This window comes from Dasypus novemcinctus, chromosome 23 (genome assembly GCF_030445035.2).
Source record: "Dasypus novemcinctus isolate mDasNov1 chromosome 23, mDasNov1.1.hap2, whole genome shotgun sequence".
NCBI classification, from domain to species: Eukaryota; Metazoa; Chordata; class Mammalia; order Cingulata; family Dasypodidae; genus Dasypus; species Dasypus novemcinctus.
In genome coordinates this window covers 27829201-27850416 of record NC_080695.1, presented here as the reverse complement: position 1 = coordinate 27850416, position 21216 = coordinate 27829201, and the positions used below count along the sequence as shown (strand labels likewise).

Here is a 21216-nt window from a genome sequence, read left to right as displayed (position 1 = left end):
TCCCATCCAAAAAATCTGAACAGTCCAACTTTGAGAAACATACTCATCAGAATGTCAAATGGTAAATACAGAGCGAGAATTCTGAGAACAGCAAAAGAAAAGCAATGCATCACATATAAGTGATACCCAATAAGATTAAGTGCTAAATTCTTACCAGAAACCATGGAGGCAAGAAGACAGTGGTCTGACATAATTAAGATACTACAAGAGAAAACTTTCAGCCAAGAATCTTATATCTGGCAGTGTTTCTGCCGAAGTCTTCATTTTATAAAAATCTATGATCTCTTCTTCTAATTGTTTTCTCTCTTCTTCAAATTTCATTGTCTCTTCTTGTCGGACTTTTAAGGTGCTCAAACTTGTCCTGTAGTTATGAAACAAATGTGCAGTTGTGACTCAAAGCCAACGGTTGTAGCACATTCCTGGAAACATGTTTGTTTTTTTCCCTGGTAATTAAAACAATACCTAATAAGCACAGCAGATCTTGAGCTTTAAAAAGCCTCAAAAGCTCATGTTTAAATGAAAATTTACACCCACCATTTCTTTGGTGATTTTAATTTTAAATGAGTTCCCATTGAATGGATACAATAAAGCCCATAGGGTGAATAAAATGCAAATGTTAAAACATTTTTCTGATGTATACTTTTGTAATGCATTTTCTCCACAAAACCTCTTCAAAGTTTGTTAAATCCATGCTCACTAAAAATATGTTCATTTGAACATGGCATGGATTGTGAAACAGTTCTTGAGACTTTAATTGGTAAAGATCTTTGAAAGAAAGTCTGTTTCCTTTTTAAGTGAAATTAGCAGGAGTATAGAAAGAAAAATGTTTCAAGGGCCCCATTCAGTTACTTTTTATTTCCTCATGAGGCCTTTGTTTTATTCTGTGGATGTCCAATCAACTTTATAACCATGTGAAAGGACCATGTCACCTAGCATATCATTAGGTGTGGATCTGGATTTTGGCCATGACTTTGATCAACAACGTAAGAATTGCTTGAATGCATCAGAGAGGCTATGCTTTCAAAAGCTATGGCTTGTAAGTGTTACCTCCTGAGAGCCTCCTTGTTGCTAAAATGTGGCCTCTCTCTAAGCCAAAATCAGCATATGGATGCAATAACTTCCCCCAACATGGGGCATGACTCCAAGGAATGACCTCCCTGGCATCGAGGAATTACTACCAAGAACCAACTAGCAATGCAACTGGAAAAATACCTTGATCAAAAGGGGAAAAATTAAAGTTTATATGGCTAAGAGATTTCAAAGTTAATGGGAGGTCATTTCAGAGGTTATGCGTATATACATCTCAACAGCATCTCATTGACTGCCAAAATAGACACTATCCCAAATAGTGGGGCTCCTGAGGGTTCTGGTGACACCCAGGCACTATGGTCAGGGCAGATAGTTCATGAGTTCATTGCCTTGCCAGTGGACCCTACTTTGGGATTTGTGCTCCAGTGTGACAGCATTGGACTCAGGTATGATTTCCTTACACATGACTTTACAGTCTCTTCTATTTGAACCTATAGTTGGTGCTGGAGTTGGTAGGTGTATGTCCAAGAGATTTGAATCTTTGGGTTGTTCATGTGCCAGGTGGCCCAAAGCCTCATCAGAGCTGCAACATTTGCTCTCCAGTTCACTGGACTCACCCAGGACAACTAACAAGGAGGTGATGATGGACAGCCAACATACCAAGAAACCAAGAAAGGCCACAAATGCAAGCAAGACAGTCCCAACCATTGGCTGTATGAGACCAAAGCCCCCACACAATTAGAGGTGGAGTGGGCATCGCCATCCCAGAATCCTCAGGATTGGGGACTAACTGGTATTCTACCATAAACTTATTGTGATTCTAGCAATGGAAGAACTTATATCATTGATGTGGAGACAGTGGCCACTGGAGATTCTGAGGTCTGGGAGATGGAAAACAACTGTAATACAGGGCCATTTCTGGGACTTGGGAATTGTCCTGAATGACGTTGCAATGACAGATACAGGTCATTATATATCTTGCCATAAGCTACAAAATTGTATGACAGAGAGTGTAAACTACAATACAAACTATAATACATGCTTAGTGGCAATGCACTAGTGAAGGATGCTGTTAATGTGGGTAAATGTGGGCAGTGTGGGGAGCAGGGAACATGGGAATCCCTATATTTTTATGTAATATTTAGGTAATCTAAATATTTTTTTAATTAAAAAATTTTTTTTAAAGCTATGGCTTGCAAGGAATGGATATAGCTCTAGTGGCTGAGGGCCTGTTTCCCATGGATGAGGCCTGGAGTTCAATTCCCCCATACTCCTATTAAAAAAAAAAGTTATAGTTTGGGTGGCATCAACCGATGAGAGACAGATAACAGGAGGAAAATGATGCAGACCCCTTCTTCCCATGCACGCCACCTCCTGCAGCTGGAAGTTAGGATATTCTTTCCTTGTGCTCCCCAAATCCCACAAAGGGAATCCTGTCATATTAATTGGTGTGCTATCTCCATGTTCTCCACTGGTTCAAGAAAGCATTCTAAAGCTCTTTGAGGGCTAATAACAAGATGAAGTAAAATTGGAATATATGTAAAGTTACGCATTAAGTTAAGTCAATTTTCCAAGAAAGAATGAATGTAGGTAGATCTGGTTTAATTGCTGTTTCACATAGGTAGATAGATAGATAGATAGATAGATAGGTAGATAGATAGACAGATAGATAGATAGATAGGATGATGCTAGATAGCTGATTAGATAGATATATAGAGCCATAGATTGATAGATTGATAGATCAATAGACAGATAATGAATGTAGGCGAGGGGCTTCCATGACATTGATAAGAATCAACCACTGATGTGGCCTCAGCATTTTTTTAAGTTCCCCAGGTTATTCTAGCATGCAGCAAGATTGAGATCCATTGATGCAAAGGAAGATCTTTTCTTTAAGAGGTGCAAGGGATTGAACCCAAGACCTCGTATATGGGAAGCAGGCGCTCAACCACTTGAGCTACATCCGCTTCCAGATCTTTGTTTTTTCAATCTGCCTGACTCATCCCTTGGAATCACATTTTCACTTCTGAGAAGCAAATGAGCATGTACACACGCAGGCAAGAGGAACAACTGGAGGGGATGGAGATGGGTGGGAACCAGACCTGGGGGCAGATGATGGTTGAAAAAACATTTCATTTTACTTAGAGAGCACTGAACCTCGTCCTCATTTATAAAATGTTCAAATATTAACAACTCAGAAATAGAATGGGTTGTCTCTTGAAAGAGTGAGTTCCCAGGCCTGAGAAGCATGCAATCACAGACAGACTGGCCATCAGTATGGATGGGAAGTCAAAACAGATTATTAACTAAGTCTTATAAATCTCAGAGCCTATTACTTCATGCAATGACTCTTCAGAGAGAAGCCATTTGTTCTTTAATATTTTCTGATGCAAAAGATTCGTTCTTGAAAAATACAGAAGTAGTAGTTGTGTCTCTCTGTGTTTAAGGGTGTGCCAGGGCTCTCAGGACCTGGTGTGCATGTATGAATCTGAGGGCAGACATGGTGGTTGTGCAGAAGCTTCCATTAATTAAACTGCCATCAGGGAAACAGAAAAACTTCAACAAAACAACATAATGCAATTGCAACTTCATGTGCTTCACAGGTTTTTATAACAATAATCTATTCAATATGTGTCTGGCAGGCATTTCATTGAATGCTCAATCAATTAGTAAGCAACGGTTCCTTGGGGGTGTTGGTAACCAGTCATCATGCCTCCGAAGGATGTTAACAGACTCAGGACCCTGCTGCAAGCCTGGGCACCAGTGCTTTTGAAGATATGTACTATTGTTCCATGATCTTTACTAATCAACCCATTTTGAGAAAATAGAAAGCAATGTTAGGGGGAATGAATCTATTTTTGTAAATTGGTGACTTTAATCTGATAATGAGCTCTCTGTATCTTGGGTTCTCTCTTCTTGCCAGCACTGCCTGAAAGTTTGACCACAGATGTTTGCTCCCTTGAAGAAGTCAACCTGAATCAAGATGCCCTGGGGCCCCTCTGTGAAAGTCAGTCCCCACTGCCACCCATTCCAAGACTCCAAACTTGCTTTTATTTTATAGTGATGTGGGCTATGGGTGGGAGGCTCTTTGTCTCTTCAGAGATAACCTAAACTGTCAGTCCTGACTTGTGGGTGTGGAACGGTAAGAGGCTGCAGTCCTGCCCTTGGTGACCATGGCAACGACTCCGATACCAGGAAACAGTTTAACAATGCAAGGTCTATAAACTTTAAGTATTCAGGGGAAGTGCAAACAAAATATGCTAAAAGCTTATCTAGAATGTATGAAGTCCATGCTAAAAGCTTACCTAGGATGTGGAAGATATATATGCTAATTCAAGCCTATTGAGAACTGAAACAAAGGGACCATTTGGCCTTTCCTCTCTGTATAAAAGAAACTCGAAAGTCTTGTTCCTGGCTCGGGACTGAAACAGAAAGCTCCCGAGTCCAGCCGGCCATCAATAAACCATTTTTCCTTCTCAAAATCATTCCTGTGTCCTGGCCTCTCTATACACAAATAATTGAACCTCTCTTAAATTCTACAACAATATCATTTTATTTTTTTATTGGTTCTCATGTAGTTGTAAATTGCCTAGAATATATTTTGGAAGCAGGAGGGGCATATATATTGAATGAATCATTTTTTCTAGTGGATAGGCTTACATATATTATGGAGAAGTTTTAACACTTCAAAAATGGTTATGTATTTTGTTTCAGGAATAAATACATTCCTCATTTTCCTTGTTATGGAAGATGGGGTATAAGAAATCTGAATGCTACCTATGCCTTATTAAGTCATGTAGAGGAATATTAATAAAGATGTAGAAAACACTGAAACAAGAGTTGAACAATATTTCTTATTTAGTTATCTAATCAGGTAACATTCTTTAAGTATATATGAACATCCAAATCAACTATATCAATCTATACATGTATACATATACATATATCCAGATTCATATGTAAGGGAGAGTAAGGGGTATATGCTTGTCCATAAAAGTTCAAAAAAGTATATTTTGAATATCACAGCACTCTCATACGGAATTTTGCAGTGTCTTATGTTTGCAAAAATACCTTTATATTAGTGACTTCCTATATTTCACTACAATAATTGTCTTTAAAATATCATCAGCTCTCAGTATGACTCACTAATTTAAAATATCACCATCCTTATTGCTTATTCTCCAATGGTATGGGGAAATAGAAGCTCCTGTGTATCATTGTGTTTCCACATACACACACCCACAAAGGCACATACACAAATATACACATGTAGAGAGAAATTAAATAAAGCAAAATACTAATTCTTGAATTTAGGTGGAGGAATATGGGTGCCTGCTGTTAGCTCATCTTTTCTGTTTGAAAGATGAAAATTTTGGAAAAATAACAATCAGAGCATATGTGTGTAATTACTGAGCTATTGTCAGTTTGGAGAAAAAGATATAAAAATTATAGACGCCTTGGAACCCTACAACTAAGCTACTAACCCAATTTAGTTTGATAAATAGTGCTTTGTTTTTTTTCCAGTTATCTTTATTTTTAATTAATTTATTGAAATATATAACCCACACAGAAACATACATAAACAATAAATATATAGTAATAGTTTTAACTTACAAAACAAACATATATAACATCATACAGGACTTTCATAACTCACCAACGCCTTATATTGTTTTTAAACCTTTTTAACTAATGATTAAAGAGCATTGTCAAAATATTACTACTAACCAAATTATTTTATCCCAACCCTCCCTATTGTTTTCTTTATATCATTTATATATGAAGATACATAAACAATTAAGTGCATAGTAAAATTTGTGAACTTACAAAGCAAACGTGCATAACATCAGACAGAGGTCCCATACATCAACCCTCCACCAACACTTTGCACTGCCATGAGATGTTTGTTACAAATTATGAAAGAATATTGTCAAAATCTTACTACTAAATATAGTCCTTACCTTATATTTGGTGTTTTTCTCCCAACCCATCCTATTATTATTTTTTAAATATATTTTTTATGACAAGTTGTAAACTTATGAAATAATCATACCCATGTGCAGAATTCCCAAACAACACCCCTCTATATACACACCACACTGTAGTGGAACATTTGTTACAGATAAGATAATATCATCTGATTGTTATCATGTCCATAGTATATATTTGGCTCACATTTTCCATATTGCCCTATTATCAGCACAGTACATCTTTGGCATAGATGCAAGAATATTATATTATTACTGCTAACCACAGTTCAAAGGTCACTCCAGTTGTATTTTCCCCATGCATTCCCAACACCCTGCAGTAGTGATGTACCTTTGCTCTAGCTCACAAAGGACACTCTTCCATCTGTACCATAAACTACAATTCTCATCTACCTCTTGGTTTACTGTGCTATTCAGTTCCTAGATTATTCTCTAGCATTCTGTCAATTGGCATTTACTTATCTAGACTAACATTTTCAACTACATACCTATTTATAAACTAGCTATTACTCGCTATTTGTTACCATCCATTCTATACATTTCCACATTTCTACAGTAAAGCTAATTAAAACCGCTACATATATTAAACATCAGTAGATCATCTCAGTCCTTCTCTTACCTCCTTTAAGAATCCACCACCTACCGCCGGGTCTTGAAGATATTCTCCTAAAATTTCTTCTAGAAGTTTTATGGTTCTTGATTTTATTTTTAGGTTTTTTATCTGTTTTGAGTTAATTTTTGGATAAGGTGGGAGATAGGGGTCCTCTTTCCTTCTTTTGGCTACGGATATCTAGTTCTTTCAGCACCATTTTGCTGAATTGACTGTTCTGCCTGAGCTGTGTGGGTTTGACAGACTAGTCAAAAATCACTTGACCACACATGTGAGGGTCTGTTCCTGAACCATCCATCTGGTCTGTCTTTATGTCAGTACCATGCTGTTTTTACCACTATAGCTAGGTAATACGATTTAAAGTCCAGAGATGAGGGTTCACTATTTCTTTTTATGATGTTTCTGGCTACTCAGGACCCCTTACCCTTCCAAATAAATTTGATAATAGAGTTTTCCATTTTTTTTAAAATGCTGGTGGAATTTTTATCAGGGTTGCATTGAATCTATATATCAATTTGAGTAGAATTGACTTCTTAATGATATTTAGTCTTCCAAACCATGAGCAAGGTATGTTCTTCCAGTTATTTAGGCCTTTTTGATTTCTTTTAACATTGGGTTGCAGTATTCTGAAGACAAGTGCTTTACATTGTTGGTTAAGTTTATTCCTGACAGCCCAGGTGTGCACCAACTTAAAGAAGAACAAAGATCCTCCCTGCCCCATCTTCTTATTACTGTTTTCATTGTGTTCCACTCTGTTTGAAGGTCTTCTTCAAAAAAATCTGTTTCATTTGTTGTACGTTTTCCCCAACTGGAAGGTGAGCTACTTCCAAGCAAGCCCCATGGGCACCTTGCTAGGTGATGAATTCCCACTACTTAAAACAAAGATGAGCACAAAGTTGGTGCTCAATAAACATTTGCCAAAATAAAAAAATAAAATAAAAGGATCAAGGAATATATAGTATAGTATAAAAAACATCAGTTCAGCTGGGGAAATTCTTTTATCATAGCCCTGCCTGGGGCTCCTGAGCACAAGCAATGACTGTTTAAAAGAAGCTAGAAGATTTGTTGGGGACTCATGCACATAAAATACCATTATAATAAGCTAATTATTAGCTGAGAGCAATGACACAAACATACATCTACACACCAATGTCCATAGTGACTTTATTCACAATTGCCAAAAGATGGAAAAAACCCAGATGTCCATCAACTAATGAATGAACAAATTATGCTGTATTTACACAATGGAATATTATGCAATATAAAGAATAAATGAAGTCGTGAAGCATATGATAACATGGATGACCCTGGAGGATGCTGTGTTGAGTGATGCAAGCCAGACACAAAAGGACAACTACTCTATGATTGTTCTATTATGAACTAAATATATTGTGTAAACTCATGGAATTAATAGTTAGAATATATGTCACCAGAAAATAGAATGAGGCTAGAGAATAGAAAGCTGAGGATTAATCCGTGCAGAATTTTTGAAAAGGTTGTTAGTTAATCCTTGGAATTGAATAGAAAAGGTGAAAGCACATCATAGTGTTTGTAACTAGCGAAACTATTATATATAGCAATAGCAATGCTATTATAATGCAAAGGGAAAGTCTAAGATCAGTATATTACTAGAAGAAAGCTAAAAAATTTAACATGGAACTGTATAGCTTAGTGAAACCTCACATGAATTATGAATATGGTAATATTGCTTATATAAGACTTTTTTTTTTAAACTGAACAAATGCATGTTAATATTATGTTAATGTTAATGTCAGGCAAAAATACTGCCAAAGCAAACTATGGACAGTAGTATATAGTAATATATTAATAATCTTCCAGTAAGGATAAAAAAAAAAAAGAAATATATTATGGGAAAGAAACTAGATGCAAGGTTACTACATATTGCTTGACTCCATCTACACAAAATGTAAATATAAATAAACTAGAAAGATAGAAATAGAATAGCATCTATATTACACAGGGGAAGGATAGAGAGATTGAGAGTTGATGAGTTTGTGTTTGTGTTTGTCTGTTTATTTCTTCTTCTTCTTCTTCTTTTATTGGAATAAGGAAAATTCTCTAATAATGATTGAATTGATGAATGCCTAGCTATGTGATTATACCAAATGCCATTGATTGTACACTTTGGATGGATTGTATGCTTTATTAATATTTATCAATATAATTGATTTCTTTTAAAAATTGATGTAAAATAAAACTCTGCTTTTTTCCCCTGAAGAAAAAAAAAGCTAATTCTTAGGTTTTTTTTCTTATCAAATTCTACTGATAATGCTTCTTTGATAATTTTATTACCATAAAGGACCCAGGTTTTTAAATTAGAACTCCTATCTTGTGCTTTGATGTCAGACCCTGTGAAAACAATATTAGAAGAAAAGTTTTAGAGAAAGAAAGAGAGGCAGAATACAATGGGAAGGCATGAATAGCATTTGCACGATAATCTCAAATCTTCTATCTTTGGGTATGTGTTAAAACTAAAGTCAAAAAGGTTATACAAACAAAAGTCATCAGGGTTCTAGAAACGAAGGTGGGTTTTTTTCATTTTTCCATCTTTTTGAAAATTTCCTTCTGACTTTGTGTCCTGAATTTTCTCATTTAAAATGCCTTTCTCAATTCACCTATTTGAGTGGGTTGAACGTCACCATGACCCATTCTATTAAAAACTATCTTTGAGGTTACAAAGAGACATAGAGACTGATAGTAGATTATAGACAGATAGTAGATTGTAAGTTATCAGTGACAGGGCAAGGGGGCAGAGTGGAAAAAGGAATTTATTGCTTCATGGATGTAGAGCTTCTGTTTGAGGTGATGAAAAAGTTGGAGTAATGGATGTTTGTGAGAAATGGAGATTAGTCAAATATTAAAGGAAGAAAATATTAATAATGTAACCTGGCAGCCTTCTGCCTCAGTTTCACACTCCCGGGTTACACAGGAACAAAGGAAATCATTTTAAGCCAGTATTATAGCCAGTAAAAAGGATGCACAAGAAGGAGCTAAGTCAATACCTATTCAGCACTAAATTCCATACCTTATTTGGCAAAAGGAGCAGGTAAAAGCTAAAATGGTTGGAATGTAATAGGGGAAGTGGGGGAAGTGCTGGGGAAAGTTAGACTTCTTGAATAGGCTATAATCTCTGAAGTATCAAATCTATGGAGAAACAGAGGAAGGTCTTGAATGCTAGGCTTAGAGGTATAAATTGTGTCATTTTCCTTTGTTCAGGGCACCAGGCACGTTTTCTGGTTGTGTGCCCCTACTTGCAAGATTGAAAATAAATTCTTTTCTTCTCCACAATTGGCTGAGCCATATTTTCTTCCAGAAGAAAATTTCTTTCTTACAACTTTGGGAGTTTGCCCAGGATGCTGAAGCTTCAGAGAGCAGACCCCCAGGGTGGATGAGGGAGGCACACCCAGCTGTTTAAGTAGTCTTGGACTCCACCAGCAGTGGCCTTGATATAGCCTGTGCATTAAAAACAAAATTATTTCCAAGAGTACCTAGTCTCCAAGATGGTCAAATAAGTAATTTAGGCCCTACAGTCTTTGAATGTTCAGAAGGGATGTGAGACAGTGTGTATTCAGGGCTGCCTCCAGACGATGTGGAAGATATGCTAATCCAAACTGGCTTGGATGTGGAGAATATGTAACTCACCGGGAGGAAATAACCTATCTGATACTAAGATCTGAAGAACCTAACCAAAGGTCTGTTTACCATCACTGTTAGTCTTCCTAATCCTATATCCTCTGTATAAAAGGGTCTGTAAAAGGCTGTTCGGGGCTCGGTTTTTATTAGGACAAGAGTCCGCCGAGCCCGGCCGGTCGAAATAAACCAACTTCCTTCTCGGTATTCTCTCGTGTCCTGGCCTTCGAAACCGCGCCTATCCGAATTTCTCCACTACAGCCTCACCCCTGGCAGCCAAGAGACCAGAGAACAGATGCTTAGATTTGCTGATTGTGGACAAGGAAAAGGGAAGGGAAAATCTGCCTTTCATTGACCAAGTGATTCCATGCATGGACCAAAGTAAGAACAAGAGCTATTAAGTATTACCTTGGTGGTAGGAAATTCTGATGAATTTGAAATTTTTAAAAAAAGATTTATTTATTTATTTCTCTCCCCTCCCCCCCCCCCCAGGTTGTCTGTTCTCTGTGTCTATTTGCTGCGTCTTGTTTCTCTGTCCACTTCTGTTGTCAGTGGCATCGGAATCTGTGTCTCTTTTTGTTGCATCATCTTGTTGTGTCAGCTCTCCGTGTGTGCAGCACCATTCTTGGGCAGGCTGCACTTTCTTTCGTGCTGGGCGGCTCTCCTTATGGGGCACACTTCTTTTGCGTGGGGCTCCCCTACGTGGGGACACCCCTGCGTGGCAGGGCACTCCTTGCGCGCATCAGCACTGCACATGGGCCAGCTTCACATGGGTCAAGGAGGCCTGGGGTTTGAACCACGGACCTCCCATGTGGTAGACGGACACCCTAACCACTGGGTCAAGTCCGTTTCCTGAGTTTGAAATTGATTGTGCGTGCATGAGACACGTGACATATTGCACGAAGTGAGTACTGAGTCCCAATTTGAGTTTCCCTTCTCCCATGAGGGAAAGGGCCTGAGATGGATGAAGTGAAAGATTGGAGAGAAAGAGACCCAGACAAGATTTGGAATGGGAAATAGACACAGCCAGTCGACTGGGCAAAAGGGGAAGGGCTATTTGCAGGATCCCCCGGAGATATTCCTCTAGATAGTCCATTAGGGAGGATGTTCAGGCATTGGGCCAATAGTGATAGGACCAGGAGAAAAGACAAGGAGAAAATGAGTAAATCCTGCTGTTGTATCTGGACCAATGAAAGTATTTTATTTATTGCCTGATGTATTCTGGCCAAAACAGAAGGCAGATGAGGAATGGCTTTGTGCCAACCTTGTACTATATGCTAATGGGAAAACCCCCTTCTCCAAAGAAGAGTCTGACTATGCTGTGTGCTCATTAAAGGGAAAGGGGACCACTCTCTCTCCTACAAAAGCTGAAAATCTACACCCTGAGACTAAGGTTGTTGAAACAAAGGCTGCAGGAACTAAAGCCTGGGACTCCCTGTTGAATCTCCCTCCTCCTTACATTCCCCCTCCCCTCACAGGATAAGGGCCATTACACTTGAAGAGCCCAGTAGAACTCATTCTGAACCTTAGGGAACAGGAGAAAAAAGTGGGGCCAACAGCCCCATCGGTTACAACCCACCAACTGCTGAAGAAAGAATTGGAACAGTGTAAGAAAGATATACAAAATTTTCTCTTCCCCAGAGGACCGGAGAAGAGAGTGAAAGAGCAAAACTCCATTGAGACTTTGTATCCACTGAGAGAAGTATGGGGCCAGGGGATATTGGTTATGTAAATGCCCCACTGATGAGTACTGAAGCAAGGAACTTCAAAAAGGAGATGAAATCACTAACGGAAGATCCAGCAGGGCTGGCTGAGCAAGTAGATCAATTCCTAAGTCCTAGTTTATATATGTGACCTGAACTTATGTCCATACTGAATATTCTCTTTATGGGAGAAGAAAGAGGAATGGTGTGGAGGGCAGCTATGAAGGAGTGGGAATGGCAGCCTCCACCAGGACAGGGGGTAATGGTGGCAGAACAGAAGTTCCCAAACACAGACCCTAATTGGGATAATAACAACCTGGGGGACAGAGCACAGATGAAAGACCTTAGAGACCTCATTATACAGGGGATCAAATTGGCTGTACCCAAATCTCAAAACTTGAATAAGGCCTTTGAAGTAGCCCAGGAGAAGGATGAGACTCCTTCCACTTACCTGCAATGATTGAGGGACCAAGTGAGGAAATATTCAGGGATGGACCCTGATGATTCAAGTCAGCTATGTGAAAGGGTCTTGGCCTGATATTCAGAAAAAGCTTCAGAAAATAGAAGGATGGATGGATAAGCCATTGGAAGAGTTATTGAGAGAGTCCCAGAAAGTTTGTAAGGAGAGAGGAGGAAAAGCAGAAACAGAAAGCAAAGGTTATGATAAGCACAGTTGACCAAATGGGTAAGAAAAGATTAGAAGTGAGTCAGGAAGGCAAAAGACAGAGGTGAGATAAAGATGCAAAATGGGCTTATTTAGATAAGGGGGCAACGAGAATGCAAGGCTCTGCAGGGTGCTATCACTGTGCGAGGCCTGGTCATTTCAAAAGGATTTGGAAGTAGGGATGGGCAGATAGAGGTAGTCTTAGCCCTGCTCACTGAAGAAGATGAAAAAGATATCAGAGAGGAAGTGTGGGTGAAAGAAGGAATAGAGGGGGTTTGCAGGTACCCCCTATTAAAATCAAATTGAAAAAGGAAGGGGAAGTTATTTGTTGAAGACAATATCCCATTCCCCTTAAGGGGAGGCAGGGCTTCAACCCATCATTGAAGGCCTCCTTTGGCGTGGACTCTTGGAGCCCTGTATGTCCACCTTCCTTCAATTCTATCTTGCTTATTACCAGATTTTATCTAGATTCTTGACTTATGCTGCAGAAATGAATTTCAAGAGGTCAGATGAGTTTGGCTAGTAATTAATTCAAGTAGGGACAGACAAGAAATGGGAGGAAATAACAGATCAGGGGTCCCAGGTAGAGAGAAGGGGGTGGAAAGTGATAAAGAGGACTGATTTACAAGCTACAATTCCCCATTATGGATTATAAATGCCCAGGTTTTCTTGCATGGCCTCGTGACAGTGGAAAACTGGTGAGAGGTATGCAGAGGGCAGGAAAGGGGCAGAGGTGAGAGGGCACATGAGAGAGAACTCAGACCTGGTGCCACTTTTTGAACTCTTAATTATCCCAACCCTTTGCTAGTAGCAGGGGAGGAGATCCAGCTGTTTACTGTTTTGATTGCTTATTTCTCCTATCAATCTCCCAGGAGGGCCCAATGGTAATCCTTGGGGAATTTCCAGGGCTTCTCCTGGCTTCCAGAGGAAATGTTCTTCTGAGTGGCAGAATCTTGGGGAGGGTCTTCCAGCAGCCATCTTGGGGGTTATTGATGTCACTTGGACTGTCTGCCTGGTTCCAGATCCATCTATTGATTCCCTCTCTTACTAGCCTGCTTCATTGCCCATTCAGAATTGGATGGTAGTTGGAGGATGTCACAGGATCTGAGGACCATTAATCAAATTGCTCGGGTTGACACCCAGTAGTCCCAAACTTATACACTCTCCTTAGCGAAATCCCCTAACATCATAAATGGTTTAGTGTAATAGATCTAAACGATGCCTTTTGGGTATGTCTCCTTATCCTGAGAGTAGAGACTTGTTTGCTTTTGAGTGAGAGGATCCCTCTACCAGAAGAAAACAGCAATATAGGTGGACAGTTTTGCCTCAAGGCTTCACAGAATCCCCCAACCTCTTTGGGCAGGAACTGGAAAAAGCATTGGAGAAATTTGCAGTCCCATCTGAAATTTCCCTTTTGTAATATGTAGATGATCTGTTAATATCAGCTAAAGAAAGGCAGATGGTGGTCCATACTTGGGAGATCAAGGGCTGAGAGTATCAAAAAGTAAGCTACAATTTGTAGAAAAGGAAGTCATCTCATTAGTGAGGGAAGGAGGAAGATAAATCCAGAAAGAATTCAGGCCATTACTGAATTACCTTTCCCCAGACAAAAAGAGAACTAAGAAGATTTTTGGGATTGGTGGGGTATTTTAGATTATGGATAGATACTTATGCTTCACAAACCAAGGGGTTATACCAAAAACTGTTGGAGGGGGAGCCTGACAAATTAGAGTGGAAGGAGGGGGAAGCAAAGGCCTAAGAGGTGTTCAAACGGGCATTGGTGCAAGCCCCTGTTCTAACCCTCTCCTCCCTTAGAAAACCTTTCCATCTCTTTGTTACAGTAGATAAGGGGACAGCCTTGGGAGTCCTAACCCAGATCTGGGGAGGCCAAGGGAAGTCCAGAACCTGGACCTGTCTCCAGGGTATGACCAGGGAGTGTTCTGGCCTTAGCAGCAACTGCTCTCTTAGTTGAAGAAAGCAGGAAAATGACCTTTGGAGGGACCTTAGTTGTTAGTACCTCTCATCAGGTTTGGGCTAACTTGTGAGGTGAAAAGAGCTGGCTGATTGCCCAATGATTTGTCAGCTCTGACTTGTGAGCTGTATGCATTAAATCAAGCTCTTAAATTGGTAGAGGAAAAAGATGTTATGGTCTATAGAGATTCTAAATATGCCTTTGGCATGGTCCACACCTTTGGAAATATTTGGGATGAAAGGGGATTGATCAATAGCAGAGGGAAGGAATCAGTCCATGTGGAATTAGTAAAACAAATGTTAGCCAGTCTGCTCTTACCAAGAGAAATATCCTTGTTACATATAAATGGACATCAGAAATGTCACATTTTTGAAGCAAAAGGCAACAGATTGGCTGATGAAAAGGCCAAAGAGGCTTTCCTCTGTTCTCCTCTGGAACTGATGGTCCTGATACCCTCCATCCCCAAAGAAATTAGAATCCCTGTATTCTCTGAAAAGGAAGTAAAAGAATTAGAACAATTGGGGGTGACCTTACATAGCCAAGGGAAGTAGCTACTCCAAGATGGCCAGCAAATGTTGAATATACAAATACTCAAAGAAGAGAAGTGAAAAACACAAAGGAAAACTAGGTACCAGAAAGAAATTGATCAAAGTAAATTCACCAACATATTAATATGCCTGACACCCACAAAAAATTCTAAGCCATATTAGGAAACAGGAAGAGATGGCCCAGTTAAAGGAATAAACAAAAGGTCCTGAAGAGATATAGAATTTAAGACAACTAATGAATCATAATCATAAATCTCTTAAATCAATTCCAAGAATTGAAGGAATATATGACAAAAGAGATAAAGGATATTAAAAATACACTTGATGAGGATAAAGAACAATTTGAAAACCTACAAAGCATCAGAGTTTATGGGAATGAAAGAAACAATGGATGAAATTGTAAATAACAGCAGATTTGAATGGCTCAACGAGAATTAGTGATTTTGAGGATAGGACATCTGAGCTCGAAAAGCCAGGTGAAGAGAAAGAGAAAAGAAATGGAATAGGGTCTCAAGGAATTTAATGACAGTGCAGAAGGCACAAACATACACATTGTCAGTGTCCCAGAAGGAGAAGAGAATGGAAAAGCGTAGAATTGAGAAAATAATGAAGAAAAACATCCCAACACTTATGAAAAGCACAAATATCAATATCTAAGAAGGACAATACATTCCAAACAGAATCAGTCTGAAAAGACCTATTCCAAGACACCTACAATTCATAATGAGAAGTATCAGAGACAAACAGAAGATTCTGAAAGCAGAAAGAGAATAGCAAAGCATCACATACAAGGGCCCCTCAATAAGAGTAAGTGCTGAAATCGTATCAGAAACCATGGTGGCAAGAAGGAAGAGGTATGATAAACTTAAGGGACTGAAAAGAGAATCCAGTATCTGGCAAAAATGTCCTTCAAAACTGAGGGTGAGTTTAAATCTTCACAGACAAAAATTGAGAGAGCATGCTACCAAAATAGAAGAATCACAAGAGATTGTAAAGGGAGGGCTGCAGCCTGAAAGGAAAAAAAAAACCCAAAACAAAACAGATGAATCTTGAAGAACAGTGTAGAAAGGAAGATTACTAGGAAGTATAAAGTGTAAAAAGGTACACCATAATAAGATATAACAACACAAAGCCAAAGCACAAAATGAATGAAGTAAAAATACCTTTTAAAATAATAACATTGAATGGTAAAGACTTGAACTTCCCTTTAAGAAGACAGACTGATAAGATAAACAATTATGAACCAGTCTTTGAACTCTCACATGTTACAGTTGTGGTCAAAATCTGTTTGTTGAGCTAAAATCTGGTCAGTCCCTCTGTCACAGCATCTGTTTTCAGCCATCAGGTAAGAGAATTTTCTTTTGTTTCTACTTCTGTTTCTTTTCTGTTTCTCTAGCGTTACCATGGGAAACAGTCACTCAGTAAGTTTTCTATTATTGTGCTTCTGTGTTTCTATAGTATGTATCTGTTTCTAAAATTGTGTCTATCTTTTTCCCAAATCTATGGTTTGTGTCTATCTGTTCTGAAATTGTAGTGATGGATATGCAACTCTGTGAATATATTAAATACCACTGAGTTGTACACTTTAACTAGATGGATTGCATGGTACATGAATTCTATCTCAATTAAGCTGTTTCCAGAATAAAAAAGAAGAGGTTGAGGACATAGAGGTTTTAGCTGATGACTTTGAATTCTAGAGCGCACATTAGAAGGGTTTGGAGGTTCAAGAGGGGAGTGGAAATTGAGGCAGAGTAGGGGATCTCCACATCCACATGTGGTTGGGAGCCTAGGGAAGGAGGAATTTCCTGCAAATTTGGAATATAGGGAACAACTGTCACAGAAAGGCTGGTTCAATTATAATTTTAGATTATTTGACTCTGGCAAGTTTTAAAAGGAGCCAGGGATTTCTTGTTGATGGAGGGTGGGGTCATTCTCCCAGGAGCTAGTTATCTGCTTCCCTTAAAAAATATTCCCATGGGACTATATAATCATTCCAATTGGTGACAAAGTCCAAATGACCATCTCCACATATCTTTCATTTCAAGAAGTAGTGTGTGTGGGAAGAATAAACCTACAGACGTATTTAATTTCCTATGAAATATGAGACAAGGAGGCTTTTGGAATCCCATTAACTTTGTAGTAGACCATGACCCATTTCTCATCTCCCCTAGGTTGTTAATGTTTCCTTTTCTCTTTGTCTGTGACCCAGTTCTTATCACGAGCCTATGGAGAGAAATTGATTGTGTTTAGCAGCTCCAGCCAGACTAGCCCTAATTAGCTCTAACCACAAAAATAGTCACAGTTAAAAGAAAGTTAACCTAGAAGAAACTTTGCCTAAGTATAATGAAAGGCACTCTTAATGAAATTGCAATGTCCTAACCCACTAGAATAGCTCCTCTCTTATTGACTTATTAAGACTTTCATTTCTGTCTTTCAGTAATATTGAGGGGGAAACATATGTGGCTCAAGTGATTGGATTCCTGTCTACCATATGGAAGGTCCAGGGTTCAATTCCCAGGGCTTCCTGGTAAAGGCAAGCTGTCCTACTTGGCGAGTTGGCCCAGACCGAGTGCTAACTTGCATGGAGAGATGGCCTGAGTGCAGAGCACAACAAAAAGAGACACACAACAAAAAAAGACACACAGGAGAGAAAATAAGAAATGCAGCAGTTCAGGGAGCTGAGGCAGTAAAAGAGAATGAGTGCCTCTCTTTCACTCTGGAAGTTCCCAGGATCAGTTCCTGATGCCATCTAGAGAGAAGACAAGCAGATACAAAAGAACACACAGCAAATGGACACAGAGAGCAGACAAGGAGCACAAAACAATGAGGGGAGAGGGGAGAAATAAAAAATATATCTTAATAATAATAATATTGAGGGACCAATGGAATCCAGTTCATGGCTGGAACTTGGCAAAAGTACAACAACTGATATACAAATAGTGAAACATGACTACTAACCGAAGTCTTTGATTTACATTATGGTTTATGTTTTGGACCATACACTTTTATAAACTTTGATGAAATTTAACTTGGACTGTATCCATCATTGCAATAACATGTAGAACAATTCCATTACCTGTAAAATCCCCCATATTCCATCTAGTCTATTCTCCCTACCCCTAACTTTGGGGCCAAAGGTAACCACCAAGATTAACTAATTGGAGGATAAGATTCATAGTTACTTGCAACAACATTGAGGGCTTGACATACTGGCATGTCTTCTCCTTTAGACACTGCTTTTGCTCTCAAAAGACTCCCACCCCTCTATCTGAGAACATAACAGGACTCCCAGGATGGGAGTCCAACACCTTCCCACTCATTATGCGGGTCTCCACCCACTGATACAACACACTATGAAAAGAGGAACACTACCATTCCCTAGAAGCCTGCCCCAGGTGTGCCCTTTCTTACATGCCCCCCACATGCAGCACCCTAAACAAGTAAACCTTTCCTGCCACATTTGACAAAAGAACTTTCCCAACATTGTAGTTCCAACCACGTGCCTGAAAATCCCCAGTTCCATGGACAGTTCAACCCACCCTCCCCTCTCTACGCCCCTCACAGTCCAGCACCACCAACCTAGTAGCATCACTGTATTACCGTTGTGCCCATCCATGGTACAACTACACCCTTCCACCTTATCATAGACTTTGCCTATATGGGCATTGACTCACAAACTTCTTCTCCCTTTCTGTCTCCTGGAAACCTGTCATCCAGACTCTAGCTCTGTGAGTCTGCTCAATTTGCTTAGATCATATTAGTTCTGTAATGTAAATTTTGTCCTTCAGTGTCTGGCTTCCTTCACTCACTTCAGGTATTTAAGATTCATCCATGTTATCCAGTGTATTAATACTGCATTCCTTCTTACAGCTGAGTAGTATTCCATTGTATGTATATACCAGAGTTTGCTTATGCATTCATCTGTTAATGGACATTTGGGTTGTTTCCAACTTTTGGTAATAGTGAATAATATTGCTATGAACATTGGTGTGCATATATCTGTTCGTGCCACTGCTTTCAATTCTTTTGGGTATACACCCAGGAGTGAGATTTCTGGACCATATGACAATTCTGGAGACATCCAGACACTATAGGTAGGAATGACAGACAGCTCAGGAGTTTGGTACCCTGCCAGTGGGCCCTATTTTGGAATTTATGCTCCCTAACATGACAGAGTTGGACTCAGTTTGGTTTCCCTACATAGGCTCATCTGTCCCTTCTATTTGAACCTATAGTTAGTACTAGAGTTGATAGGTGTATGTCCAAGAAAACTTAAATCTTTGGGCTCTCTATGTGCCTGTTGGGCCCTGAATCTCAACAGAGTTCCAACCTCTACTTTCCCATTTACTGGACTCAACCAGGACTGATAACAAGGAGATGATGATGGGCAATGAACATCTCAAGGAACAGAGAGTCTGCAACTACAAACAAGATAGTCCCATCCATCTGACCCACGGGATCTAAGCTCCCTCTCAATTAGAATTGGAGTGGGCATCACTGTCCCAGAATCCTCAGGATTGGGGAAAAACCGATGACTAGAGTAGACTTACTGTCATTCTACTGTAGACTTACTGTGACTCTAGCAATGGAAGAACTTTTATCACTGATGTGGAGACAGTGGTCACTGGAGATTATGGGGTTGGGAGAAGGAAATATAACTGTAATTTGCGAGCATTTTCAGGAATTGGGAATTCTCCTGAATGACATTGCAATGACAGATACAGTCCATTAAAGACCTTGTAATAACTTCCAAAACTGTGCAGGAGAGAGTGTAAAGTACAACATAAACTATAATCCCTGCTTAGCAGCCATGCTCCAAAATGTGTCATCTATTGGAACAAATATTCCACAGTAATGAAGGATGTTGTTAATGTGGGAATATGTGGGAGTTGTACAGAGTGGGACATATGGGAATCCTCTATACTTTTCATGTAACATTTATGTAATCTAAGTATCTTTGAAAAATTAAAATAAAAAGTGTATTAAAAATATGTTATCCACAGCACTCTATAGATTCAAATGAATCCCAGTAAAAATTCCAACAACCTTTATTCAGAAATGGAAATGGTAATCCTCAAATTAATATAGAATTGCAAGGTACCCCAAATATCCAAAATAGTCTTGAAAAAGAACTATGTTGGAGGACTCACTCTTTCTGATTTGAACGCTCACCTCAATGCAATAGTAATCAAGTCAGTGTGGTACTGGGATAAGAATATACATACAGAGTGTGGACGACTGAGATTATTTTATGAGTCCCAAAAAGAGAAGGATTATGTTTGTAAATTAATGTATTCCTTTGAGTATGGTACTCTTTGATTGTATTAAACTTAGCTGAGTGGGCTTTGATGAGATTACTTGATAAGATTGCTTTAGGGCATTTTATTCTACTATGTCAGTGAGGTGTGAATCAGATGAGTTCCTGTCCTCTTACTTGGTCTGATATAAACTATCTCTGTCCTCATGTGGACAGAGGAAAAAAGCACAGTATATCTGATTCTGCACTTGCAATGTGTTAGAGAGAATGGCTTAAGCATGAAGCTCCCAAGAGGCTGGAACCATGGAGAAGTTCAAGAGAAGACCAGCCCTGCTCTATGCCTGATAGCTTATAGGTGAACTTGGGAAGAGAGTAGAATTGGTGAGACTGATATGGAGCCCTGAAAAGAGACAAGCTCTGTGCCAGATTGTAGCTGAAATTGGAAAGAAAGTAGAGCAAGTGAGTCTGAGAGACCTGATCCAACATCATATTAGATGATGAGCCAGAGGAAGACTGAAAGGGAAGGCAGAGGCCAGGCAGAGATTACTTCAGCATGAGACAGCTGACTTTGATGAGACAGCACCTCTTATGGTACATCAAGTTGAACTTTTCACCAATTGGAACTGTGAACTGTGAGCTTTTACCTAAATAAATATGCTTTATAAAAGCCAACACATTTCTGGTTCTTTGCATCGGCAGCCATTTGGCAAACTAAAACCTAGACCAATGGAATAGAATTGAAAGTCCAGAAATAAACCCATGCACCCATAGCCAGCTGATTTTTGACAGGAGTG

General features: G+C 39.3%; 1 pseudogene; it reads right to left on the bottom strand.

Moving 5' to 3' along the window:
* Positions 1 to 201: 201 nt before the first annotated feature.
* LOC101443434 (septin-14-like) overlaps positions 202 to 21216 on the bottom strand; it is a 112642-nt pseudogene continuing 91627 nt past the window's right edge.